The 27,493-nt window shown below is 48.2% G+C and overlaps 1 protein-coding gene across 2 annotated transcripts in view; it reads left to right on the plus strand.

The window, feature by feature from the left end:
* The first annotated feature begins 2,183 nt into the window (after window positions 1-2,183).
* TEKT3 (tektin 3) overlaps window positions 2,184-27,493 on the plus strand; it is a 74,774-nt gene continuing 49,464 nt past the window's right edge. Inside the window, exon 1 of one of the 2 annotated variants that reach the window (XM_065034561.1) lies at window positions 2,184-2,714. The gene's annotated coding sequence lies outside the window, so the exon portion shown is untranslated. The remainder of the gene's footprint in view (window positions 2,715-27,493) is intronic. The other variant, XM_065034563.1, reaches the window with a different exon arrangement.

Consider the following 27,493-nt stretch of genomic DNA (forward strand, 5'->3'; position numbering starts at 1 on the left):
CGATGCTGGGTTTAGTGGGAATCCCGCGTTTCCATGAGCCAAAGGAATGAGCTGGGTCAGCCCCACATGGAGCCGCATCGGTCCCTGGGCACGGGCTCAGGACATGAGAACGTTTTGGGTCTTTTAGGGTTTCTTTTTTGCTTCAAATCTCAGAGGTATTTCTGGATGCACCATATCTGATGGACCAAGCCTGTTTGCTTGGAGTGGCTTACCATATGTTACTGCTATTAATTAAACTTCTCAATTTGTCAACAAAATAGCACATTTGCTGGATGGACTGATGGACAGACTGTAGCTGAAATGAATTCAGCTCTTAAGGTGAATCACATTTAGAAGGCAGCATAAAATTCTGAGGCCCCTCAGAATATGGACCCACTTTCGTAGATTCTCTTTCACTATGCTGTATTCATGATAACAGAAGAGCATTACAAGAAATAAAACCCCCAACTTAATCCCTGGATTAAGATTGTACTGTTAGCATGAAGTCCCTCTTAGTCTCCTTTCTTTTACCACTTTCTTTAATCCCAATTTAAATGTGGATAAATGTAGTAGTTTCACCTATGCTGAAGTTCATATTAATGAATATATTAATACTTGCTTCTAAATATCCTCAGCATCATGAAATTAAAAGCAATTTAAATATTCTGCATAATAGGGGCTCTAAAATTTCATACTAGTAGACATGCTAGCATTGAACTTCAATTTGTGCGGAATGTTATTAAAAGTTTTCCAGCCAAAAGCCACCTTTTTCTGTTGAGATCAGGCAGCTGGATATTGAGATTGTTAACAGTTGGACTCCATGATCTTAAAGGTCTTTTCCAACCAAAGTGATTCTATGGTTTTACAGATTCATTCCAGCTCTTTGGCCACCCAGACAGGTGCAATAACCACGGGACAGACCCATCTGCATTATCTGTGTGGCAATGGTGACCGTACGTTGATGACTTTCATGGGTGTGCATGGGGCCAGCTCTTGTTTTAGGCATTTAATCAGTGTTTCTTTCAGAGGGCTGGATGCAGGTATTTTGTTCACATTGTGAGACCAGTAATATTAATTGAACTGCATGTGCATGGTCAGGGTCATCAAAGGAGCAGCACCAAAGTCACCAGGAGGACTTTTTCTAGCCAAGATGTGTAATTTCTGGAGAGTTGGTGTGGGAGGAGGATGGCGATATGGTTCCACCACTGTCACTGGAGTGCATGTAGGACTTGTGTCAGCTGCCCAGAAAAACACACACCCGGGGTAGCCGAGGGACAAAGGGACATTTGGAGAGACACAATCCTATACAGAGGCCATCCACAGGACAACAGAAACCTCATCTCCGCATCTGTCCAACCCCTCCAGAGATGGTGACTCCAGCACTGCCCTGGGCAGCCTGTTCCAATGCCCGACAGCCCTTTGGGGAAGAAATTGTTCCCAAGATCCAATATAAACCTTCCCTGGTACAAAGGCAAATTAGTTTGTTAGGCTTGTTGGTTTTAAATCAGCTGGTGGATTCAGCTGAAACTCCTCAAAGGAGGAGAAATTTCGCATACAGAAGAACAGCCCCCTCCCAGGTGTGCCTGTGTGGCAGAGGCAGGGGCAGCTGGTGGCACTAATTGAGGAGGTGGCTGGGGGGGATAAAAGCACCTCCAGTAGTTGGCTTGAGTTTCTATCTCTCATTTTGATAGGTGCTGGAGGGGCTTTATGATGTAATAAGCTCTTCTGGCAACCAGGTCTGCTCCTGAGGGTGTTCTGGGGTGGAGTAGCTGTTCTGCTTCTCTCTTTGCTGCTGCATCCAGGTGCTGGGGACAGGGGGTGACAATGGGGGAGGTGGAGGTTGGGACAGGAAGAGGAAAGCGGGGACAGGGAAGGAGTCCCAGGCAATGATGAGCTGAGAGCAGGGGAATGGGCAGCACAGGGAGGAGCAGGTGCGGAAAGGGACAAGCAAAGATACCTGCAAATCTGCCCGTACCCGCTGTGCAGCAGTTTTCGCGATCTGGGAGGCTGAGGTTTTGTGAAGGAGTCTCTTGCTTCCTTACTTTGTACACTCATTTTTTGTTTTCCGTTTTTGTGGTTGTGGTGTGGGTCTTTTTTGAGCAAAGCCATGTGCACTGGGTAAGGGAGAAAGTCACAGAAAAGCGTGTGCAACAGGGTACCTGCAGCTCAGCTGCCCTGTGCATGCACGACCCTGGGAGGATTGGAGCTTAAATTTATCTCAGCAACTCTAATTCCGGTGTTTTCTTTAAAATGCATGACTTTGCAGCCTGCCTAATGCTATTAAAGAGCAGTGAACGCTGTGTGAAGCGTCTAACACCCAAAGCCAGCTGAAATCCCCCAGTCAGGCTCGCCCTGGCCGCAGAGGCTTTCAGAGGAATCCGCAGCCGGATGGTGTGTGAGGCAGCGGAGGGGCTGGACCGTAACATCTCTATAGTAACACAGTGTTTGTTGGCAGCGGAGCAGCTTCCCGCAACCTCCTGCTGGCCGGGGCGTCCCTGAGAGGAAAAATAATAAAATAAATAAAAAAGGAAAAATAAAAATAAGAGGAAAAAAGTTTTGGCCGCTTACTGTGGTGTGATACTATTTATTTTTTTTTTTTTCTTTCATTTTGTGTCCCTACCAGTGAGGAAAAATGGGTGATTTTCTAAAGAAAATCCTGGAGCCTTCAGAGCAAGCCATGTTTGACTACTTGACGCGGGTGGAAGCTCCATCTGCCAACAGGAGCCGCTGTGCAGGTAAGGGGTGCCCAGGGCTGGGGTGATGGGCAGGGACCTGCTGCCCAGGGCTGGGTTACAGTGGAAAAAGCTGCAGGGTGCCCACTGTGTGCACCTCCAGTATGGGCATTTCCATCCTCCTGGTTTCCTGCTAAATCTTTAGAATTTGTTATTTACAAGTCTAAATATCCGCTAGGTTGTAATTTAAACTTGACTGTGGAAGTGCTAGTGAAGCTACACCTCGATGTGTCTGTAGCTGGCCCAGCTGAGCTGGTTATGTGCTGGGAACTTGGGGCTATGTTGTGCTAAATTTGAACGTCTGAGGTTATGTTTGAGCTTGGTTAGTTGTGCTGGGGTCAGCGCTCACTGTGCCTGTCCCCTGGATTGGGGGAACATTTCAACTTTTGAAAAGTTCAATCTTTGCAACTCACAGTGAAGTCAGGAGTTGCCTCCTTCGGAAATGTGTGATGCATTCCCCGAAATACCTGAAAATGCCAGGATTTTGGTTTGGGCAGCTCAGCAGAAAACAGTGAGATTCATTCGAGTTGCCTGTGGCAGGATGATTCCCCAGGTGTAAATTCCCTCCTCACTGATCCCCAGCAACTGAGTGTGATTAGTGGCTAATTACAGTCGTTAGTGGCTCATTTCAGGCTGGCTGCTCAAGGCTGCGTTGCCTGGGCAGTGTCAAGCTGGTGGTGGGAGCTGGAGGGAGTATTTGCAGCTGGTCATGTAAAAATGATTTTCTGTGCAGCTTGGTGTGGTACATGTAGCATGAACACGGCGATCATCCAACTTAAGGCGGAGGCATAAGAGCATAGATGTGGGGTGTAACATACACAACTGCGTGGAGGAAGCAAAAAAGTGGTGTTGGAGTCTAGAGGATAATTCTTGGTGTTTTGCATTTCCCTTCATCTTTACCTTCTCGCGGTTCTGTGTCGACATGTACCTGGTACCTCACTACCTGCTCTTGTGACTTACCTGGGGGTGAGGATGTGCCTTAGCGTGGCCTCTGTGACTTCATGTGGTAGCAGAGGGGGGATGCTTGGATCACTGTACCTAATGGTGCAGGTGACCCAAGTCAAGCTACCAAAGGTGTAGCTTGTGTTCTGTGCCACAACCTTGGAGTGTGATCTTCGATGGATCCATTCTCAGGACCATCCCGTAATGTTTTCTGCCACTTCTCTGGGTGGTGAGCCCAGTGTGTGATCTCCCACCGTGTGTGTGCAGCCCCCACGCGCCAAGTGCAAAAGCAAGACCACTGTTCTGGGCTGTCCCACTTGTTTTCCAAGCAGGGGTTTGCAGCACCAAGGCATTTCCAGTTGGAGAGGGATGTTTTGGATTAAAACACTAGGTGGTTTAAAACCATCACCCCTTGTCCTATTGCAACAGGCCCTGCTAAAAAGTCTGTCCCCATCTTTCTTATCAGCTTCTTTGAAGTATGGAAAGGCTTGTTCCTCCAGCCCTGTTCCTGCATCATTCTGTAGGTGTTTCTGTTCCCACACAGTTGGAAGGGTTATAACATCCCTGTCTGTGCTAGGGCTGTGGGTCACAGAAATGCTGCTGTAGGGAGAGGATGCTCTTCATGGCTCTGCTGGTTTTTGCTTGGTGAGGTTGAGCTGTTTTATGGCCTGGCTTTGTGGGTGGGGATCACTGCTGCTCCACTTGCAGCTTTTATTTTGCAGACTTGCTTTTTCCCCGAGGGATGAGGTGTGTTTCTTGGGGAAATGCTTTTCACTATTCTTCACCACGTTGTGCTGGGGTCACTGGTCAGCAGTGCTAGAGGAGACAAACAGCATGTGCTGTATGCAGACAGACAGATGTGTATGTTACGCACCTGGAGCCTTGCCAAGGGGAATGTAGAAAAGCAGATGTTGGCTTGGTGACCTGGATAAGCCATGGGCCCTGGCTTCCTCCTGTGCCTCTGTGCTCTTTCTTGGACAGAGCTGAGTTACTAACTGCAGAGGCTCCCGTGAGTCCAGCTGAAAGAGCGTCTGTTCATTTTAAAGTTCATATAGCAGAAAAACAGGCATCAAAGTCATGTTAAATAGGAGTTGAAGCATGAATTAGAAATCGAGGTGCCCTGACTTCTTTCCCCCATTCTTAAGGAAGCCTGGGGGCTGCTCTAAGCTGTACTGCGGTGACCATGGGCCAGCTGGAGGCACCTGGGGTGATGGGCACAATCTGTCCAGACCTGTCCCCACTCACTTGTTAGACACCACTTGGGGTCAGCATTGGTTATCTGCATTTAGCGGGTAGCCTCTGGTCCTTGTCTGCCCTACAGAGCTGGATAAATGCTGAGGGTTTTGGCCAAATCTTCCAACACAGTTGAACTTCAGACCTGAAGAAAGACCCCAATGGGCGAGATCCTTGCCTGGGCTCCACAGACCTTCCTGACTCCCACTAGCGAAAGAGCAGGAGAAGACTTTTTTTCTGTCGTGTTTTCCTCTGCTGTTGTCACCTAACACTTGCTACCTAGATAACTGAGCAATAATGGTACTATTTTGCTCAGGATTCTGAACTAACTAAATTACACAGGGAGGTGCTGCAGCCTGGGCTACCGCATTACCTGGTTGTGCCGGCAGTTTCTGTAGTTTTATGAGGTGTGTAGTGGCTGCTCTGCATGGAAGATGCTGATACCTGCTTCTGCTACTGCTCTGAGGATCTAAAATGTGCTTTTCCCCAGGCAGGTGAGCGTTGCTGGCTCCAGGCTGAGCCCAAACAGGGGTGCAGCCTGTACCTGCTGCACTCTCAGGTCTAGGCTGCCTTCCTTTGACCCCAGGATGTGAATATAATGGAAGAACTGGTAAAACTGGGCAAAGAAGCCTTTCCCTCCCCAAAACATGAGATCCAGGTGTGCAGGGACCTCGGGCATGTTTGCAGCCTGGCTGGTGCGGGGCAGCAAAGGTCCCGGCTCTGGCTCCAAATGCTGCAATGGTGACGTTCTTCCAGTGCTGGATCCCGGCTGCAGCTTGGATGTGGCAAAGTAACAGTTTGCAGAATAGGGAGGTGTCTGTGAGCCTGCTGGTTTTCTGCAGCCTGGAGTTTCCAAATATTTATACATTTCTCCAGGGTGGGTGTCAGAGGATGGACCAGACTCTGTTCAGTGGTGCCCAATGCCAGGGTGAGGGGCAGCGGGCACAGACTGAAACACAGGAGGCTCCATCTGAACAGGAGGAGAAACTTGTTTGCTGGGAGGTGCCAGAGCCTGGCCCAGGCTGCCCAGAGCGGGTGTGGAGTCTCCTGCTCTGAGACATTCAAACCCCCTGGACCCACCTGTGTGATCTGCTCTGTGACCCTGCGTGAGCAGGGGTTGCACTGGGGGATCTGCAGAGGTCCCTTCCAACCATAAACCACTCTGTTAAACAAAAAAAAAAAAAATCCCCAACAAACAAACAAAACAAAAAAGCTATTAAAGAATTAATGTTATTCTGTCTTGCCCATAGGCTGTGCTTATTGTTAAATTTGCAAAGGGGTTTGATTAGTGCATGGCTGGAGAGCAGAGACACAAGAGTTGCTATGGGGAGGCATGATCAGTTTTGCTGAGAAGGAAAACTTCATAGTACTGGAGTGATTTTTTTCCTTTTGGAGCGAGGAACAGCATTATTGTGAAATACATGCTGGAGAGGATGTTTCGAGGGACTTGTGCCTTTCCTGCTTCAAGCCGTATGTGCAGCTGGAACAACTTCAGCCCTGGCTGACTTTCAGGGCAGCTTAGGAAAGCTAATTGGATCCAAATGCCCCAATTTGGCCCCTCTGAATATGGAGTATCTGAAGTCTGGTGGGTGATTTGGGGAGCTTGGATAAAGTTGAGTCCCACAGGTGATCAACTGAGGGTTCAGAAGGGATTTAACTCTGGGAGTCCAGCATCTCAGAGGGGGCTTAACCTTTTGTGAAGGAAACTCCAGCCCAGGGTGTGTCATGGCTGGCGATACAAACCTCTGGATGCTTTTGCAAATAGTGCTCTCTACTTTTGTTTGAGGGTCCCTCTTTTCTTCTTTTTGAGCTACCTGCCTTATAATGTCTCTATGCAAAACATCCCTTTCCTACCAGCTGAGGGAAAGGGCAGCCTTGTGGGGCAGTAGCTCTAGCAATTCCTTGCTTTTGGGTTTTGCTTTTACCCTCTTTGCACTTCTGGGAAGACTGTCTTCTAATTCTCACCATGATTTTCTACAAAATAGAGATAAGGCAAAGTGTCTCCTTGCAAGCAGAGGGTGTTGTAAGGCTGAACAGAGCACTATGAAGGGCTGAGCTCTTCTTCAGGGACAGCTATGCAGGAATTCAAATCAGTATTTTCTTGATCACAGCTTAGGAGTAAGAATGCTGCAAATGATTAATTCAGTGATGAGCACTCACGTTTCTGAAGAAACTTGTGTTACTGGTGTCCTGGCTGCTTTGATGTTGGCTTTCCTTGGAAATCATATCGGATGCTTCCTTGCAGGAATGTGTGAAGAATGCAGCAAACTTGTAAGCAAATACCTTGGGGATACTTTTAGAAAAGCAATGCACGGTTTTTAAACTGTGGCTGACTGTGGAGGCTTTGGTGTGAGAGCACGCATGTCCTGCTGGGACCTCTGTCCCCTCTGAGCAGCTGCCTGGCGGCCCCTGTCACACCAGACAGGCTGAATCCCACTGATGGAACATCTTGTCTGCAGAGGAGGTTTAACAGTTTCCCTGTCAGCCTCTCTAGAAATCACCACAAAGCTCTTTGGATCATTTTGATTGTGCTCCTAATATTTATTCTTCACCGTTGCCTAGCTCTAGCAGTGCATCCTCCAACTTTGTGAATGTCTGGGGGTGTGTGAAGATGTTTAACTCTATCCCTGACCTCCTTCTCACCTAGTTTAATCTCTTGTCTTTCAGACTTTTTATTTTCGCCTTATGCTTGTGTTTCCACAGCTTTCAGAAAGTTGCTGCCATCTAAAGGGTACAAAAGGGTTGCTCTGCAGGTACAAAACAGGGGAGGTGGTGTGTACTGAGTCAGTGTGTCCTGGTTCACAGGTGCGTGTGAAGGTCTTGTTGTGATTAGATATGTTCTTTGTGCTCTTCTGAGCAAAACCTGTGCCTAATCTCCATCTTGTGGCTAAAAGAAATGCTGAGTGGCATTGAATTAATAACCAGCTGCCTCAAAATTTGACCATGTGTCACTAAAGTCTTTGAGGGTTTAATCATTGGCTTTGGAGAACATCAAGATCAAGAGTGCTTTGGGTTTGTTCATGGGGATCCCAGCAGTGAAGGATGATCCTCAGATCTGGGGTCTGAGTTAATCTTTATCAAAGCTGGAACTGCTTGCTGTAGGAGAGCAGGGGATCCACTGGTAATGGGGAAGTCTGTATATCTGGAAATCCATCATTTCTATAGCTTTGTGTGCATAGTTACCAAGCCAAAGGCAAGGGAAGGATAAGAAGCACCAGCAGACCTTGTGTCCAGAGAAAGCATTTGGTTTGGCTTTTCACAGCTTGTTTGCAGGACTCACGGATGGTTTCTCTTTTTGATGAGTTGTGACCTAAAGATGGGGAGAATTTCCTGTGCTGAGTGGAACTGTTGGTTGACAGGAAGTTATCCCAGATGGCAAATATGGAAAGGGTGACACAAGTGATGACATTTGTGCTCTTGCTCTTTCCTTGTTGTCAAAGCTGTTCACGGCTTCATTTGTTAAAACTGACCTCCCAGCTCTGGATTGCAGAGGGAAGGTTTGGGCAGAGAAGGGCTGTGCAAACACAAAAGCCAGGTCTCTTGGGAGGCTCCCGTGACATTCTTGATGGATGTATGGGCTTGTATTTTGCCTTTTAAGATGGATAAATTGTTCTGTGGTGTGTGGCATCCACCCAGCTCTGTTCAGGCCAGGGGTTTGCTAACAAGTGGGAAAGTGAGGCTTCAAGTGACCTCAACCACTCGGGTCATTCCAGGAGGCTCCCAAAAGACACAAAACTCAGCAACCACAAATACTCGAGGGATTTTCATCCCTGGATCTGTAAGCCCTCTACCACTGTGTGCAGACACTGGCATTGGGTTGGGAAGCTGTGGTGGGGCGTATGGAGGGAAAGTAAAACATGAGCAAGAATCTAGTGTAGCTAAATCACTTCAGCAAGTTGTTTGGGTAAATAAATCTGACAATCCATGTGGATCAATTGAGCAATCCATGTGCAAGAGAGGTTTTGCTGTGTGCACACACCAGCCCCTTCCTGAGTTATATTTGGTGGCAGATCGTGCAGAGTTTCCTTTTTTTGTCCTCACCTTTGTTCTGCTCTGGTTCATTTAGGAATGAGGGACCAGGGAGCTCCCTATTGGGTCATCCTGGGTTTCCGAAGGGCAGGCTGGGGGATGTTCCTTTCCTCTGGAAGATTAATTGTACGAACCCGATATTTCTGTTCTCAAGGCTAGTTTGGCTGGATACTGAACATTCCCGCCTGACATTTTTAGAGTGGCAGGCGGGTGTGACAGCCTCGCAGCATCTTCCTGCTAAAAACAGCTGCTGTTTCAGCCCCTGGCTCACGTTCGAGCCACATCCAGAACAGCTTGTGGACAAGGGACGTGCGCACACCCTGCTCCTCCCAGCGGCATCTCCGGGGATGCGTGCTGGGCTTCCATAGCCTTCACGTTTATGGTAGTTGGGTGGTGAGATTAGCTTGTCCATCCCCTCCTGCTCCATCTGTAAGGGACAGGTTGCTTGTAATGGGCTGGGGTTTGCAACCCTGGGTGCTGCAAAGCCGAGAGCAGGGCTTGGACATCACCGCAGCAAGGATTTGCGTGTGTGCGTGCACAAAGCAATACTGCTGGCTTGAAGCTGTGAGATATTTGGGTGATGAGATGTCCTGTGGGTCTCCATCTGGAAAGTGCTGGGGCCATGTGAAACCCCAGCCAGGAGTGAGGACCCATTGGAGCTCATGGGGACTGATTTGTCACCCTGCAGCAGGGACACTGTGCCCGAGGCGTTGTGTCACCTCCCAGGCTGCCAGGGCAGCCCTGTTCCTGGTCGGTGGAGCTGGCTGGGAAATGTTTTCCTGTGCTAAGGAGGATTTAATGACGGAATGAAAACAAACTGTGCAAATTTTCCACTTTGAGAGATCATTTTAACTGGAAGGCAAAGTCTTCTGTTCTCTTGTCTGATTGGGTTTTTGATGCAAAGTGGATATTTTCCAGTTGGAGTTATTCATCTTGTCAAAAAGTCAACAACTCTGAAAAGCAGATTTATTCCAGCAAAATAGTTTCTAGCTGAAGCTTTTTTCCTCCCAGCTCATTTTCAGCCAGCTCAACTCATTATTGCTGCTGAGATTGGATGTTGCCTGACCTGAATGCTTTTGTACAAAAATCTTTTTTCCACAATTGGAGAGCAGGATGTTAAAGCAGAAAAACCATAAAGCCAAAGAGTCTCCATCCTCAGAATTATTCAAAATCTGACTGGACAATCGTAGGCAAACCTGCTGAGAGGGAGGCAGGTTGGAGTAGCCGATCTCCAGAGGTGCCTCCAGCCCCAGCAGTTCTGTGAACAGCTGCAAATAAAGTGATGTGCTTTGAGACTTAGGGGCTGCCCTGTGGAAGTATTGGAACTGCAGAGACTTGAGTTCTTGCTCAGTGAAATTCCTTCTGGCCACTGCTAGAAGTAGCAGCTTGCAGCACAGCTATTTCTTGGTACTTCCAAAACAGCCTGGAAAATGGGGACTGTTGTATGGCAAGATCAGAGGTGCTGCAGATGTTGGGGTCTCTAAGCTAAATGCAGTCATAGAATCATTTTAGTTGGAAGAGACACTTGAGATCATTGAGTCCAACTATTGACCCAACACTGACACTAAACCATGTCCCTGAGAAAAGTCCTTGCTTGATAAAGGTGAAATATGTGGCTTCCCAAAGTAACCTCCTTCTTCTCTGTGAAACTCAGGACTACAGACAGTGAAATAGGGAGGAAGGTGTATGGAGGAGAAAGTGGGAGCTTAGAGCATCCTCCTTGTTCCTCTGGGATGCTGGAACAGGCACAAGCCCAGCAATGCTCCAGTTAACATTATGGTTGTTTTACTTGACAAAAAGGCACCCTTGAAGAGCGGGGTGCACCCCCTGGCATTGCTGGGTACTTCTGTGCTGTTCTCACAGGTGTGGAATGCCTGTGACCCCATCCAGGAGTTTTTTCATAGGAAAGGTGATCTGAACTTAACTAGCCTGATAGAGCCAGCTGTGGTTGTGGCATTAGATAACCAAGTGACCATCAGTAGAACTGACCCTTCAGCTGTTAATGTGGGCTGTCAGCAGGATCTTGCCTATCAAGTTAAGTTTACTGCAGAGGCTAATAGCACAGTAATTAAGGTAAAACAAATGGTAGCTTGAAGTTGTGCCTGTAACTTGAATCACATAGCTCTACTTCTGATGTGATGCCTGATTGGAAAACCTGATGCTTAATTTGTATTGCATTAGGCTGATGGCAGCTGGTTTTGTGGGCTGAGCATGAGCCAGATCTGCTGTCGTAAAGCTCTGGCTTCACTAACGCGGTGCTGGGTTGTGCTGGGCGAGGATCTGGGCCAAGTCTCTTTGTGTTGCTGTAACCTGTATTGTTCAGACGTGTGCTGGGGTGTTGTTTGAGGACATCCAAGTAGTGAGCCAGCCTCAGAGGCTGTGAGGAGGAAGAAGACACACTTCTCTTTCCTGTGGGTCAGTGTTTTTCTGTTGCAGACAGGCCTGTCTGTGCATGAGGCTGGATATGTACCTGGATTCTGCTTTAGCATCTCCCTGTATTTGAGTCTGTGTTAAATGTGGAAGCAAATGCCTGGGGCAGAGATGATGTCCTGCATTCACTGTACCCAAAATGTGCCACACTGTTACACAGGATGTGGATACAGGGATGCTCTGTGGGGGCAGATCCAGGGAAGGAGGTAGAAAGGACCTCTTGGAGCAGCAGTTCATGCCCTGGGGATGCTGCTCTTGTCCATGGCAGTGTTTTCATCATTTCTGTTTGCTACCTGAGAAACATAGACTGATGTCAGCTCAGGAGACTCTCCTTATGCAGCCTGCGTGTCAGCATCTTCAGCCTCGGCAGAGCCAGGTGTCGCAGGTCATGAGCAAGCCTGAGGTTTGCAAACGTCCTTCTGGGTTTCAGTCTGAGCTGCTTCTCTGCATGAGAGTGGACTTGGGGGAAACATCCTTGTCTTCAGATGCATCTCAGCTTTATGCTCAGCCTACAGATTCAGAGCATCAGACCTCAGGTTGTCTCATGCCCATGACACAACCTGGACTTCATCTCAGCTACATGTAGTAAACATGGTGTAGCTCTACTGGAGGCAGCAAATGGCTTGGTGCAGCATGGGTTTGGTACGTGACCCTATTCATGCACTGGTGGATGGTGAAACACAGTGGGCTGCTGCAGAAGATTTTGGCCATGGTAACTGAGATCCCAGCCTGGCAGGGGCTGATCTCTACCAGGATTTTGGGGTTTGCCTTGTCTTGTGTCAAGTTTTGCCTGAGGCTTCATACCTGTGGAGAGGGGGCAAGTGGTATGTGACAGAGAAGCCCTGGCTGAGAAAATCCTCCTTCCCTTGTGTTTCAGTCCTTAACCTGAACACGATGCCTTTGTAGCACTTTTTTTGCTGTGGGGATAACATGAACTTTTGACTCTTTCTGACTAATATTGAAAGTTGCTATCCCTCAGCCTGCTTTCTCTCCCTTCATTTTTGTGATTTCATCTGAACTCAAATCTGGTCCTTGCTGTGTGCAGATTAACCACAGTGTGCAAAACCACCAGCTCTGGGTTTTTGTGCAGCTTGTGTTTATACCAGAGGTGCTGGAGCTGTGGCAGGATGCCTGGGAGGGTTATGTGGGTGACTGCATGTTGCAAACTCCATGTGTTTGTGCTCCCTGTGCAAGAAGAGCCCTGAGATGTGGCTGTGGTGTCAGGAAACTCAGTGCTTGCAGCCTAAATATTGATCTGATTGCTTGGGGAAGGTTTGAAGGAGTCTGCACTGCAAGCTCAGAGCTGCTGGGGTCCCATAACAAGCTGTGCTTGGTGTGGGCACCATTGGTGGGACAGGAACCATGTCTGTTTGTGCTCTACTTTGGGTAGAAGACTTGGGGCATCACCACTGAGGTGTGTGTAAACCCTGCAGGAGAGCCTGGATATGTTTGCTGGAGAAATTTAGATGGAAAATGTTGCATTGTGCTGGTCAGCTTGCAGTGAAAAATAACCATCCTTTCAGGGACACACTGGCTGATGTCTTAGGAAAATAATGATGTTTTTCCTGGTAATCAATTGTCCTTAAGTGGCACTGAGGCTTTTTTTTTAGCTCTGATAGTCCCCACTGGTAGATGCCTGAAGTAGAAACAACAGGACCGAGAAAGCTTGTGATGACTTATCAGCTTGTTGCCGATCAAGCAAAAGGCTGAAATTTGGGGTTCAAAAGCTGGCAGGTGAACAACTTTTTCTGGAAAGCTTTCCAAAGCATGGCCTTTGGTTGTCAGAAATCAGCCATACCTTGGGAGTGTCACAGGGTGGCCTCACTCTTCAGTGTCCTATTGCCACCATGTGTCCTGGTGCTCTCCTTGCTCTGGCACCTCTGGGTTATCAGCCAGAGTGCTTGGGAAGGTCTTGTGGCATTCCTGGAGGATTAATTTGGAGACAACATGGGAAAGCATATCCCTACATGACTTGAAAGGCATACGCACCAGGATTTATGGTGGGGTTTCCAGCAGACCTACCACAGGAGTGTCCCATGCCTGTCTCATAAGCATGTTGATGGAAAAAAGCAATGCAGGAAAACTATGAAAGAAAGTTCCAACTCTGTGTTGTTCTGTACTTTTGGAATAGCATCTCAGACTTCTCTGGGAAGGTTTATATGGGTAAAATTGTGTGTGTGATTAAGCTTTTCAGAAGATCCATCTCACAAGGCTCGCTGCATTGCTTCCTGTGAGCTGTGGGAGGCTTGCAAGAGTCATTAGAACAGAAGCCGCACTGAAATAACTCCCCAGGCCAGCTCATTTCCAGGCAAACCCTGCTGAGTCACAATGTGTAGCTCAGACTATATGGTCTTTACAAATGTATTTATTCATAACACGTGAGGTAGCCTGGCTCTTGGTCTCTAGAGAAGAGCATCTTATAAGGCTCCCAAGGGGGTTGCTCTAGCTCAGCCTGGGTTAAGTGGAGATACTGATAGCAAGTCCCCAGCCCGCTGGGGCTGGGGTCAGCCAGGGCAGATGAGAGAAGGTGGCAGGTGGAGAAATGCAGCTTGTGCTGGGACAAATTTGTCACTGTGGCCTTGGGAAATGGCCTGATTCAGGTGCTTGATGTCACTGGGGGGTGGTGGCAGTGGTGGCTCTTACCTGGTGGGCTTGGGTGGTGTAGGAGGTCAGAGATGTTGGGATGTGATGCTGACCACAGCTCTTTCCTGCCATAAACAGTTCTGTCTTCGTGTTGGGCATGGGGAGGGTTGTTGCTGCGCTTCTGATTTGTTCTGTCTCTTAGTGGAAATCTGTATCGTGTTTTTGTCTTCAAAAACAATTTTTGTAGGTTTTATTTAAAATATGCTTTTGGGAAGCAAAAAAAAAATTGACTTGTTTGCACAAACATGCATATGTGACAAACATTTGTGAATGTGCCCGTGAATATTTTTTTATATATATATATATATATATGTACGCACAAAGTGTTGATAACATTGCCAATTCTTCTGGAAGTCCATTTCTGGTAAAGGTTTTTGTGGATGAAAATTATTGCCTGACTTTCCTGTTTATTCACTGAGGTTCAGTGTGCAATAGCAACGTTCCCAAACAGGCACTGTGCAAATTCATAGAATCGTTTTGGTTGGAAAAGACCTTTAAGATCGTAGAGTCCAACTGTTGACCTAACACTGCTAAATCCACCACTAAGCCATATCCCCAAGAGCCTCACCTACAATTCTTTTAAACACCTCCAGGGATGGTGACTCAACATTTCTCTGGGCAGCATCAATCTTTGTAGAGTTTGCTATTCCATCCATTTGCATTGTGCTAATTAGGTTGTGTGTTGGTCTAACCAGCTGTGGATGCTGCTGCACGGTACCCTGGTGTTACAGCATGCAAAAGATGACTCTGAATACCTTGTACTTGTTCCTCATGGCCCTGTGCTTTGTACAGTTTGCACAAGCAAGAAATTAGTGTGTGTTGTATTGCAGGGATGTTGGATTTTGGATGGGATAGATCCTGTGGTCCTGGAGCACCTGGCTCCCTTCCCTAGTGTGCAGCTTAGCCTGAAAAAGGCACTGAAGGCAAATAAAGCAGGAGAAAGGAGGTTATTCATTCTTTCTTTGGGGCTGCAAAGGGTTAAATGCTGCCTGAGCTCATAGACCAGTGTTATGGAAGTTGAGCAATCTGGGTTTTATTAGGGGAAACTCAAACTGGGAATTAAGAGAGCTCCAACCAGTAGGAAAGCTTTCCCGGAGGTTTGAAGCAAGTTTTCTTCAAGCTAAGCGCTGATTTGAAGTGGCAACGCCAGAATTTCTTGCAGGGGCCTCCGGGAAGCGAAGGACAGACTGATCTGTTTGAACCGTCCCACCAGCTTAGCAAGTAACTTTTATTGCTGTTGTGCTTCCCTTGCCCAGGCTGACAAAGCCCCATTGTTCACCCTGGCACCGCTCCCTCCTCTGCAGCCACCAACTGACCGTGACCTTGTCCCCGTGGACAAGGAGGTTAAATCCTTCCCGAGGTGCCCCAAAGGGATCAGAGGCGTAAAACCCACTGGAGAGGTGGCTCCTGGCCAGATGTTGGGGACCAGAAAGGGCTCCTCTAGCCTCCCAGAGGAGGTGGCTTCTCTCTATGTCTGGGTTTATTTTCAGGGGTGATCAAGAGTTAGCAGTGAATGGGTGTCCATGGAAGAAAGCCTGTGAACTAGGAGAAATAAAGTAGGTGAAACTGTGGAACAGGCAGCTGGGGGGTGTCTGGAACCCTTTGCAGCCCCAAAGAAAGAGTGAATAACCTCCTTTCTCCTGCTTTATTTACCTTCGGTGCCTTTTTCAGGCTAAGCTGCACACTAGGCAAGGGAGCCAGGTGCTCCAGGACTGCAGGATCTATCCCATCCAAAATTCAACATCCCTGCAATACAACATACACTAATTTCTTGTTTGCGCAAACTGTACAAAGCACAGGGCTGTGAGGGACGAGTGCAAGGAATTCAGAGTCATCTTTTGCATGCTGTAACACCAGGGTACTGTGCAGCACCATCCACAGCTGGTTAGACCAACACAAAACCTACCTAATTATTAATATCACAATGCAAATCACACTGGGGAGTGGGTGCTGGGTCCCAGTGTGGCTGGGACTGGTTGCCTCTAAAATGCCTCTATCAGACATGGTTGCAGATACGCTCTGTATTTTATTTGCTTTCCTCCCCCAGTCTCGCAGTTTAACTGGGAAAATATTATTCTGCCAACTCCTCTGCTGCTTCCCAATGACAGGAGGTCCTTGTGCCCCCTGCCAGCACCAGCCAGGCTGTCCCCATGATCTGCCATCCCTGTGCTTGGTGGGGTTACGTGCTTTCTGCTGGCACCCTGGGGTCATGCTGCAGGAGAATGGTGGCTTTATTTTCCATGTCTTCAACCTTTTGTGCTAGGGCAGTCCTAAAATGACCTTACTGCCTGGGCTGTAGGCTATGTATGTTCAGAAAGGGGAAAATGTGGTGGATCTCCAAAGGAACCTGGAAAGTCTGTTTTTAACCCCTTGGTTTGAGTGGGTGAACAGCAGGAGTTGCTGTTAATGGGAGTTTCACCCTATAAACAGTGGCTGCTGTCTCAGGGTTGGGCTTATCAGGCGTTTCGCTTGCATGGAGGCATTGCTCTCCTGCTGATGATGGATGTTGGCTTTATTCCCTGTCCTGACTGCTTTCCAGCAGCACCTACGGTGGTTTGGCTGCCAGCAGAGGACAAGTTCTTCCCATCATCTGTGGGCAGAATGTGCCTTGGGGGTATGAGGAGCTGCAGAATGAGCAATGTGGTGGGAACTGTGCCAAACTCTTACAGTCTTGGAGGTGGCAGGGGTTCAAACGGGGTCAGGCAGCAGGTATATCCATGTATCTTTATGAACTTGGATAAGTCTCTCTGCCTTTGCCAGGTGCAGAGCAGCTCTGCTGTGGTGTGTAGGTGCCACATCCACAGTTGCTTCTGTACTTTGGCTGATTGTTTCTGGGCTGGTCTGAGTCAAGAAGCATTTGGGCAATGCCCTTAGATATGCGGAGTGAGTTTTGGGGTTGTCCTGTGCAGGGACAGGAATCGGACTTGATGATCCTTACAGGTCCTTTCCAACTCAGGATGTTCTATGATTCTATGGTTAATATTTTGGGACGAAACTGCGTTAACGCTTCCAGAAAGAAAGTGCTGAGAGGTGTCCTCAGGCCTGTTGGGAACAGCACCCATGAAGCAGCAGCATGTGTATCCCATTCCTCGCTGGGACAGGAGTGGATGGGGTTGGAATGGAGCTTGTGCGGGCTCAGTGCTCCTATTGGAAATGTCTGAAACTCGAGGCTCATGTTGGATGATGAGTCCAAGACAACCTGTCCTAGCCCCAAGGCTGTGGCCTCAAGGTTGAGGTTGGATCTGGGGAACAATTTCTTCCCCAAAGGGCTGTTGGGCATTGGAACAGGCTGCCCAAGGCAGTGCTGGAGTCACCATCCCTGGAGGGTTGGACAGATGGAGATGAGGTTCTCAGGGACGTGGGGCAGTGCCAGGGGTGGGGTAACGGTTGGACTCAATCATCTTAAGGGGCTTTTCCAACCAAAATGATTCTGTAATATCAGCGGGATGCAAGATGACAGGCTGGAGATCCTCAGCAGGGTGGTGCGGGAGCTGCAGTCCCTGTGCCAAAGGGGCTGCATTCAACAAATGGCTTCTGCAGTATTTGCAGCTCTTCTGGGCCTGGGTGCAGCTGCGGGAGCCCTGGTCCCTGGGGCACCTCCCAGCTCTGCCCCCACGGGTGTTGTGAGCTGTACGGGCTTCTCTGGGCAAAGGATTTGGGGGATGTGGCGGCAGGAGGCAGATGCAGAGCCACATACGAACACTTTGTCCTTTGCATCCTACTTGATCTGTTGCTTTGGAGCACGAGCCATTGCGTCTCCAAGGGGAAAAAAATGCCCAGAAATTCCACAGACCCTTCAATATCACTTCTGTTTTACGGCGAGACAAAAAAAGGTCCCTTTGTGTGAGAGCTGAAAGAAATAGCCCAGTCCCACAGCCTCCCTAAAATTCTTAATGTCAACTATTTGCCTCCTTGTATTTTCACATACACAAGCACTTTCTCCTGAGTATCTGGGCTCCCTCAGATTGGTGTCCCCTGGCTCAGAGGTGTTTGCGGGATGGACAACCCGGTCCCTTTGTCCACCTCCTGGCCAGGCTTGTGGGACTGGCTGAGGGACATGGGCCAGAGAGCAGCAAGAAAAGCGACTAAAGCTGGGTTTGGAAAGAAATGAGCGGTTTGAGCTGCTTCTAATTCAAGCAATTGTTTGATAGCCGGGGACAAGGTCTCGCTTGCAGATCTGAGCACAACCCCAGGAGCCTGGTGAAGTGTCCCTGTCCACACCAGCCTGGCCCAGTACCTCGTTCTGCTCTTGCCAGGGCATCACCCGTCCTGCTCCAGGGTCAGATGTTCCCCTGGTTTGAGCGACTATCAAATTAATAACACCACACAGATCGCAGCAGCTGAGAAACCGCCCCTTCTATTTTAGCGCTGTTTGCATATACGCACTGGAGTGTCTCGGGTGGAACACTGAAGGCTTCTAGCTTGGAGTCCGCTTTTTTTGTGTTCCTTTCCCCTTTATAAGAAAAATTAGAGGCGAAAAAGAGACTATAATGTTGTGTCTGCTCAGTAAAGACAAATTGGTCTCTGAAACGCGAGTGCCAGCAGCGTTCCTGTGGTTATTGTTCATTCTGCTGCACTGCACACGTGCTGCTCTGTGTTCCTGTTCTTGCTCATGTAACCTGATATATCACTGGGCGCATTGTGAAATGTGTCCCGTGAGAGCAGAGGGATGCAGCGCCTGCACATTGCTGTGGTGGAAACCCTCATTTTTGCTTCTCTTATGTTTCAGTGTCAGTTTTCAAAACCTGGGGTGGAAGCTGGTGCTGGAGTGTGGATCCTGGGGTTCAGGCAGAGCCTGCCCTAGAGAAAGAGGTGAGGTGGTGGTGGTGATGTGATCCACATGGATTCACACCTTGCCTCTTCATCTGAGCACCTTCAGAAGTATTTGGGATGATGTGATGGTACCTGTGGCCTAAGGCAGGAGTTTTGGCTAACTGCTTTTGGGCCATTGTAGTTTACCCCATGCTTCAACTTCTGGTGGATTCAGAGCCTCTTGGAGACAACAGATGGGTATGTGTTGATGTGTCAGATCAAGCCCCTCCTGGAATAAACAGAAAAAAAACCAAACCCATTTGTCAAACTTTTAGTTTCTTCCACAGTCTTTTTCATTGTGGTCCTGGCACCCAGGTGAGGTTTTTCCCCATCCTTGGGATCTGTCATGGGGATTCTGAGTTCTCAAATCTGCCTTTCTGCCTCTTGTGTTGACCTCTTCCAGCCCTCTCGGAGCCTGTGATCATCTCTTTCCATCCTTATCACACAGCTTCCCCATTCACATGTATGGGGAGGAGTTTGGGTTGGAAGCAGCTCATGGAGAATTTCAAACAGTATAATCAGATGAATGAATGAATAAAGGGTAGTGTTGTTGCTCTTATCCTTTCATCAGCTTTATTTGGTTCCCAGCGGTTTGTTTTGTAATTGCCGTTCCATCTGGTTTCTCCTGAGGGTCGAATTAAAATCCTGTAAACTGCTGTTGAGTTGTGTAGGACCGGTCAGGTCTGAAGTTGTTTTCTGGCGGAGTAGCACTCATTTCTCTTCACTTTGCCTAAACCAAGAGGTTGAAAAACCTTTGGGCAGGAACCTTGGAGGCAGGAAATTCCTCTCCTGAGTATCTCCCAGCAATGCAGGCTAAGCTAGGATTGTAAAATATAGCATTAAGATATACCCAGTGGTGGTTGTCAGCTTTCCTGGAGAGGTGAATGTGGTCACCCAGGGCATGAAGAAGAGGAAGGGACATCAGCTGCTGCTGTCTTTTGCAAGCTAGATTGGTGAGCTTCAGTGCTATACTTCTATTTTACTGGAGAAAACTAGATGTTGCAGTTCCACTGAAAAATCCCACATCAGTGGGAGATGACATGAGCTCCATCCTGAGCCCACTCCAGACCCTTTCCCCTGTGGAATGACCTTGTGCCTGCAGGCTGCTCGGAAGGGATGTGCTGCACCAATTCCCATGGCCAGAGCAAACCAAGTGTTGCATCTTCTGCCTTCTCCAGCCTTTGGAGATGTTGGCTCCTGCAGGCTGGTGTACCCCAGCTGAGAATATGGGAACCACATGGCCGAAGGAATGGGAACCAGAGGTTGGGGGCCCCGAGCCTGTCAGCAGGGGCTGGCTTAAAAACAAATGAAAGAACAGAGGAAAAAATAGTTCTAATTACTGCAAACTTTTAAAAACACAAAATAAAAGCTTATTATTTCACAGTGTTCCCTCTGCAGCATGTAATTTCATTTCCCCGCATTTGCTTTTACTACTTGCTCTGGGCTCTGTCAGAACAACCTGATTTATAAGCGACAGCTTTGGCTATTTTTCAGGCGAGTCTCTCTAAATATAAGAGTGTGAAAACTGTCCCGCTGCCAGCAACCCTCTTAGAATTAAAACTTGCATGAGTTGTAGCATGAAGCAAAGTGCTGGGTGCTTTATGACTTAAATGTCTTTCATAAAAAGCAACCCTCCCTCCTTTCTCTTGGGATACTTTTTCCTTTTATTACACTGAATATCTCAACCTGCAGTTGGAGAAAATAAAACAAGCAGTGGCTGTTAGCTTAGTGCTTCCCTGCTACCGTCTCTCTCGTGTACTATCAGCAGTGAGTTGTAGATCAGGAGGGAGATGTTTATTGAACAAGGGTTTTAGCAACAGAGCTTTGTCTAAGGTTTTCTTCCCATTCTGAAGAGGTAAAGAAAATAAGCAACATGAAGCATAACACAGCAGGTATACAGCATAGCCTGCTAATTTTAAGTGAATCGATAGTAATGCCTGAAAATTGGGGAAAACTTTAATTGACAGCCTGAAAAAAACATAGCGTGTGCTTTAATGTTCTGGTTAATAAAGAAAAGCTGTGTTTGCTGTGCGATGTTACTTCTGTCTATATGTCTCTTTGCGAACACAATCTCCCTTTTTGCCTGTGGAAGCGCTTGGCTTTGGTGGCTGCTGCTCTTTTGGATGCAGTTAGAGAGAAATCCGGACCTTTGGCTGATGTTTTGGTGCCTAGAAGCATTTGATCTGGATTTAAAGTTGCCCACGTGTGTCCCCGCAGTCACAGAAATTGTGGTTCTTGTTGGTGACTTCTGTGCTCAAGTTCTGGTTATTGCCCATTTTCATGCGATGTCTCAAAAGGGTCATTGTTTGAGGGAGTGATGTTTTAAACTCTGCTCTCTACAGTGTGCTGCTCTGGTATCCAGACAACCTGGATCTGATTTAACGTCCCGGTTGGATGGAACAGACTGGAGGCTCGTGCTGCCAAACCAGCGCGAAGGGACTTGAGTGGGTTCACAGCTCTGGTCTGGCCGCTGCAAAGCTGGATAGAAGTGGTGACTTCTTGTATACAAAGGAGGCTTTTCGGTTTTATTTTTTGGGGCTGAATGCATTTGCAAACACTACAATGCATCTCAGAAATGCTGCTTCTCTGTGGTGCTCGTGGGTGTAGGTGGTGAGGTGGCTGTAGGGAAGGAACATGTCCTCCCCTCCCATCTTGTGTTCTGGTGTTGAACTGTGGCAGGTCCCACCTTGACTCAAGCACAGAGAGAGCTCTTGGCTTTCATACTTGGTCACAAGTTGACCCAGAGGGTCTGTAGGCCCCTGTGCAGTGAATTCCCTCAGCAATAACCTGAAGGATATGGAAAACAGCTGCAGCCATGGCCCTTTGTACATGGCATGTGGGCACTCCGTGTTTTTGTGTTGGGGAGAAGAATGGAAATGGATCTTAAACACCCAAATACTGGTAAAGCCTAAGAGTATTTCCAAATATTAGGACTGTGTGAAGTGGCCTGGCTGACTCCCCAGAACAGGCTGCAGCTGTTTTAACATTGAGGAGTTTGCATAGATCTGTCAGACAATAAATTTCCAGGAAGGATGGTCACAGGTGTAAAATCAGCATCCTTGTAAAACACACACTGTATATTCACTCATCTTGAATCTAAGGCTGTCCTCGGCTAAACTCCAGCTGACGTTAAGATGTAAGTCTGGGTGGGGTCGCTCATTGCTCGGGGAGGCAGGTCAGTCTCCAGAATTATTCCTTTTAGATACCGTTCCATTGGTGACAGTAAAAATAAAATAAAAATTCAAATTGAATCAATGCTGCTTTTGTGGATTGGATTTTCAAAAACACTTCCCACTGAAGTCAACGGGCAGTTTTTGGGTTGGATGAGTATGAGTTTTATTTCAGGAGGAAAAAGTTAAGCTAACACAGGGTGTTTTTCTAGTCCTAATCTAGATATTACATCCTTCAAGGCCTTCTCTGGAAAGCTTCCAGGTGGGAGATTTTTTTGGTTTTGTATTTCAGGGCTGGCATTTCAGCAAAGGCGTTCAATGCTGCAAAATTGTATTTTTCACAAATACGTATGCTGTGGGGGCACATCTCGGGTGCTCTCAGATTTTTCAAATGAAAGGCTGGCTTTAGAGTTGCACTTGAGCAGGTGAGTTGCCCTGATGCCCTTGGTTTTGCAAGTTGTTTTTAGCCATTAGCTGATCTTGCTACTTCAGTCAGGTTCTGTCTTTATATTTGGTATTGGCTGCTTATCCCAGGAAAGGAAATAAATTAATTCAGGTGTGTACTGCATTTGAGACCCAACAAATGAGAGTGGTGAGAGCCTGGCCCAGGCTGGCCAGAGAGGTGGTGGATGAACCATCCCTGGAGACATCCCAGGCCAGGCTGGACGGGGCTCTGAGCAACCTGAGCTGGTGAAGATGTCCCTGCTCATGGCAGGGGGGGCACTGGATGAACTTGGAAGGTCCCTTCAACCCAAACTGCCCAAACTGTTCTATGAACCATGTTTTCCAGTGGTTATTCTGCAGGTGGCTGTGCAGGCAGGCAGGTGGCTTGTGAGAAGGGGCTGGGAATATGCTGTGCCTTGTCTTGGCTGCATTGGGTGGCCAGACCTGATGCTGAGCTGGTCTCTGTGTTATCAGGGGACACTGTGGTAGGGGCAGGTTTGTCACTGGAACTCCAGTCTGGAGGGGATGAGAAGATACCCTGTGGCTTTCCCTGGTTTGTGCTGGTGAGATCCTGAGCTGGTGTCACAATGAGAGAGGAGTGTGTTGGAGCACTTCCCATTGGAACAGTTTGTGAGCAGATATCTCGGTGTCAGATAAACCTCAGGCAGGGTTTGCAGAGGCAGTGGAGGCAATAATCTCATCACTGCAGGGAGGGCAGCCAACCCACTTCTGCTCTGAAAAGGCTTTACCAGGACAGTCCTGGAGATGGGTCTCACTGGCAGGTGCTTATGAAGCAAAGGAACTGATGTGTTTAGAGGATTCCCAGGGATTTTGCAGAGCCTTGTCTCCCCGGGCTCTGAAATCGCTTCCAGGCCAGTGGCCAAGCACAAGCTGTAAATAACAAATGGTGGCTGATGATCCCATCTCATTTTGTGCTGAGCTGTTGTCAGCTCTGGGCTTTCCCTTGGCACCTTGTCTCCAGTGCTTTGCATTCCCATCCTCAGCTCCCAGTACTCTCATGGCATCTGGCATCATGCCCTTAATGTGAACTTGGTGTGGAGTAGTCGCTTCTGTGGTGGCTTCCACAGGGATGTAATGCATGGAAAGGTGGATACCTGATGGATCCAGGCTTTATGGTCAGGGTGATGTTTGTCTCTGGTCATTACTGATTTGGAAAGGGCCAGAGATAAGATCAGAAGGGAGATGTCTGGGCTTGCCATGAGCCTCTGTCTCAGCAGATCCAGCATGGGCAACAGATCCTGTGGCCTCATCTGAGGTTTTCTCCATCAGAGCATCCACAGCTACACAGGAAAATCCACCTGGTGGGGATCCAAACTTTATCCTGTCACCAAACGTTCCCATCTCAGCAGCTGTCCTAACCATGGTTGCCATCCATCATGCTGCCTTTTTCTCATCATTTAAGAAATTCTGAAACTCTTAGTTTCTTGCCCTGTGAGATGATGCTGTAGCATTAGGCAACACAGCTGAACCCAAGGCTCTTTTGAAACTGCAGCCTACATGAATATCATGTAAGCAGCAGTGTTCATCCAGGATCAAAATAATGCTGTGCAAACACTGAAATATTAGCAGACACACCTATTGCATGCACATGTCCTCCAGCCCCGAACCTGTGAGCTCAGCTAGCCTCTTTGCATCAGAAACTCTTTGAGCTGGGAACATCTGGCTTGGTGCAGCAAAGGTAAATGTTCCAATGAAAACACCAGCTGTGCAAAGCGAGAGGTGTGGGCTGAAGCCACATCTCAGCACCCTTGTCCTTCCCTGTCCCACTGCTTCCTTGTGTTCATTCCTCTCCTCTTCATCGCATAATTGTTGGGGCAAGGGACTCAGCTGGATCTTTGTTTGCTCTGCGAAACATGCAGCACATCTTCTTTTGTAGCCGCATGCAGGAACAGCTCATCATCTCCTTACAGTGTAGTCCTCACCCACGTGGAGCTTGTTTTTTTTGCTTTGTTGGGAACTGGTGCTGCTGGTTTGGCTGTGGTCCCTGGCGTCACCCTCCCCAACCCCCTGGCACCCATCTGGCAGCTGTGTGGGTCCAGGCGAGCTTTCGCTGCGCTTCTGGGGCACCCGGCGTTCTCTACACGGGCTTTGTTACCGCTGAATTAAATTTTACAGCTCAGCCCTGTGGTGGCTGGGTGCCCGGCTCTCACTCGGCATATTTATTCATTTTATAAAGACCTGAGCTACAGCCTATCAAAATGGGGGAAAAGCGCTCCAGATCAGCGCTTTTTGCGCCTTGTTAGTGTTGTGTTTGGTGCATGATCCTGCTGTGTTATCCCCAGGCTGCAGTGCTGTAGCTCACACATGTGCTGCTGGTTGTCACATCAATGTGTCCCCTGTGGTCCCTGCTCAGAGCAGCTCCTGGTGTGATGCTGCCAAGGCTGGGGCTGCTCCCCGACCCCCTGGCTCTCGGGAATGGGTTAAGCCAGTTCCCTAGTCATCAGAAACACTTGGAAAACAGTTGAATTGCCCTCTAATTATTTTTTTTAATCCTCTTATAGTGGTTTTTGCTGCACGTTAGCCCAACAAGCTAAACTGTAAAACAGTTCTGTAACAAGGGTTAAAAATTCCAAATAGTCAGAACAGCCCTTTGAAGAGACATGGACTATCTCAGCTTGTCAAAATAAACATTTTGTTTAAGCACAGTGTGTGCCACTGTCTGAAAGCTCATAATTTAAAACAAGCCCTTTTTTTACTTTGACTTTTCCTGATCGTAAAGCTGAGTGTATATAGCGTAGGTACAGAATGGCATAACTTTACAGCAATATGGTTGCAGTGAAACTTTTCTGCTATGGAAACTTTTTTTTCTCTGAAAACACGTCAGGCTGTTTCTATTTATAAACTTGGGGAATAGCCTGGGCTGCCTGTTGGCTGATTGTCCCCGTATGCTGCTACCCCGGAGAACTTTGCGGGGTTGTCCTGGCTGGATCTGCTGATGGGGAGAGAGGATGGTTCATGGCGGGGGGCTGAGCAGAACCCCAGCACTGCCCTTGGGATGTGATGGAAACCAGTTACCATTAGTGGGAGCGGAGGGGCCGGGCAGGGGGAGCGTGGGGAGGGCAGAGCTCGGCATCGGCCGCGTTCCTGCACTTGCGCAAAGGCAAATTCCCGATGGTCTGTGCACCCGGGGCCCGCTGGCACCAGCCACAGCTGCAGTGGCCAAGGTGCAGGTTCCCGAGTTGGGAACTTGCAGGATGTGGCTCAGTACAGAAGCCATTGAAAATACACTTTTCCTCCCTCTTTCTGTCCCCACAACTTTAGCAGACAATCTGAAGCAGCATGTTTCTTTAAATGCTCTGATTTCTTTCAAATGTTCAGATCTCCAGGTTTTTTGGTTTTAATTTCCACCAGGAGCTCGTGGTGGGATCTTGGTGAAAATACAAATTGCTTTGTCCCTGCACATCCCCATGGCTGGACACCCAAAGTTGCTTTTCTGATGAGGACCCTGGGTATTGCAGCTGAATGTCAGAGCTCTAATAAGCCCTGGGGTGTGGCTTTTTTTTTAATTGGGTGTTTCCCTGATGTGCATCAGAGCCTGGTCCCAAAGAACTGACCCTCTGCTAAAGTGAGGAGCAGGGAAGAGGCAGAAATATTCCCAGTTTGAAAAAGAAAAAATAGTGTACAATGAGAGGTAAGGATCAGGCTTTTCACCTATGCCTGATTTAGGAACAGGAATCCGATGTGGGCAGGTTGGTAAATCCCACCTGAAGCAGTTTTGCCTCCTGGGTCGGCTGAATTTGGGGAGGGGTGACCAAGGGCTGCTGTGCCCCCAGGGACATCTGGTGAACAGGGCTATGGAGGTGATAAGTGCTTATTGGCGGCTACTTCTTTGTGTGAATGGTTCATAAAGCATCTAAGGCATGAGACTTAGTATCATTTTGTAGATCAGGCTTTCCACATCTGTAAAGCAAATCAACTTGCTCTCTAGTAGGATTGTGTTCTGCCTCTGCTGTCCCCCACAGCAGCCACTTCTTCTCATAGAATCACAGAATCATTTTGGTTGGAAAAGACCCTCAAGATTGAGTCCAACCATTAACCCACCCCTGGCACTGACCCATGTCCCTGAGAACCAGGGATGGTGACTCCAGCACTGCCCTGGGCAGCCTGTTCCAATGCCCCACAGCCCTTTGGGGAAGAAATTGGGGGAAATCCAACCTCAGCCTCCCCTGGTACAACTTGAGGCCATCTCCTCTTGCCATATCACTTGTTACTTGGCAGAAGAGACCAACAACCTCCATGCTTTAACTTCCTTTCAGGCAGTTGCATCTTCCTTTTCTGCGTTATTCTTTTTCTTGGATTTTCTGCTTTGAAGTTTCCCTTGGGCAGATATCTTCCTAAGTAGGCTCAGTCTAATCCCTCCAGCTATTTCTACCAACCTTGCGTTTTTGTGTTTGAGGCGCAAGACTTAAATAATTAAGGGGTTTAGGGCAGAAAGCTGAGGCTAGAAAGATCTTCAGTGTGGTCTCGTCCTGCTGGGTGCTATCTTGGCCATTTCTTGGTGCTGCAGAAATGAGAATTGATGGGGTTTTTTCCCCTTTCCCATTGTGCTGCTGGGTGTAATACTGACCTTCTGCACCTGCTTGGTCAGTGTGATCACATCCTGTGCTTAAGTATAGAAGTAAAGGCACAAAGGCTAGAAATGATTGATATCATCTGTATTTCTTGCATGAGTTATTTGAATCTCGAGGCAGAGCATATACCTGGAATGTCACTGCTGTCCCTTAGTGCTGCCTGGCCCTCCATGGCTGTAGCAAAGCCACCACTGATCCCAGCCTTGGTCTTTGGCTCCAAAGAGCATTGGTGTCACCAAAAGATTCTTCTAACCTTTCCCAGAGAGGGAAGAAGCCAGGAGGTGACTGTTCATGCTCTCACGGTGTCTTTCTTGGATTCCAGACTGCACCTTGCCCTTGGCCAACATCGGTCTGCCACGCCACCTCATCCAGCGCCATCCCCCTCGACCTGCCTACGTCACCCACACGTCGGACGTGGTCAAGATGCTCATTAAGCAGAATGAGCAGAGAAAAGCTGCATCCCACCACCCAGCAGAGATGAAGCCAA

This window comes from Columba livia, chromosome 18 (genome assembly GCF_036013475.1).
Source record: "Columba livia isolate bColLiv1 breed racing homer chromosome 18, bColLiv1.pat.W.v2, whole genome shotgun sequence".
In the NCBI taxonomy this organism is placed as follows: Eukaryota; Metazoa; Chordata; class Aves; order Columbiformes; family Columbidae; genus Columba; species Columba livia.